The sequence below is a fragment of the Volvox carteri genome, assembly GCF_000143455.1.
Source record: "Volvox carteri f. nagariensis unplaced genomic scaffold VOLCAscaffold_89, whole genome shotgun sequence".
NCBI lineage: Eukaryota > Viridiplantae > Chlorophyta > Chlorophyceae > Chlamydomonadales > Volvocaceae > Volvox > Volvox carteri.
Genome location: NW_003307632.1, coordinates 2813 through 3649, shown reverse-complemented (window position 1 = coordinate 3649; position 837 = coordinate 2813).

Below are 837 nucleotides of genomic sequence, written 5' to 3'. Positions count from 1 at the left end.
CGGAGACGGCAACTGCCCTATCTGCCGCAGCTGCGGCCCGACCGGCCCCACACCCGACTCAGGAGCCCACATACTCGGCGGGTGCCCCCACCCAACCATGAAGGGCATGTACATCAACCGGCATAACCAAGCGACGCGCACTATTGCCGACTGCGTTAACGGGGGCCACCACGGTGGTGGCTTCATGATTATGGACGCCGGTAAAGAAGAGGATCTCCCGCCGTACTGCAGTGGGACGCGCGTCCCCAAATGGATGCTGCCACACTTAGCGGACGAGGAAATCCGTCGCCTCCGCCCAGACATCATGTTCATCCCCGACCTCCCCGCGCACAGAACCAAGCGCAAACGGTACCAGGGGCCGGAGTGCAAATCCAAACACGATGTATACATTGTTGAAGTAGGCTACACCAGTGACCTACAGCACTCCGACAAACTCGAACAGAAAACCGCACAGCATGCACGGCTAACAGAGGAACTCACGAAAGCAGGCTGGACGGTGCACTACACCGAGGCGCAAGTCGCCACCCTGGGAAGTACTGGGACGATAACCAACACACTAAAACCGCTACTGTGCAGACTCGGCTCGTCCGCTGAGCAGGCCCAGAAGACCTGCCTGCACCTCCACCGGCAAACAATCGAAGCAGCGGGCACGATTATCCGGGTGCGGCGAGTACTGGAGGGTACAGTCAAGTAACCGGTACAACCCGAACGGTTTCCCACGGTGGTGCGGGCATACAGGAGCGGCTACACCGCCCCTCAGTTCCCCACCCCCTTAACACACGCCAGGCCTCGGCCGACGTACTATTATTATTATTATTATCGACATATCCGATAACA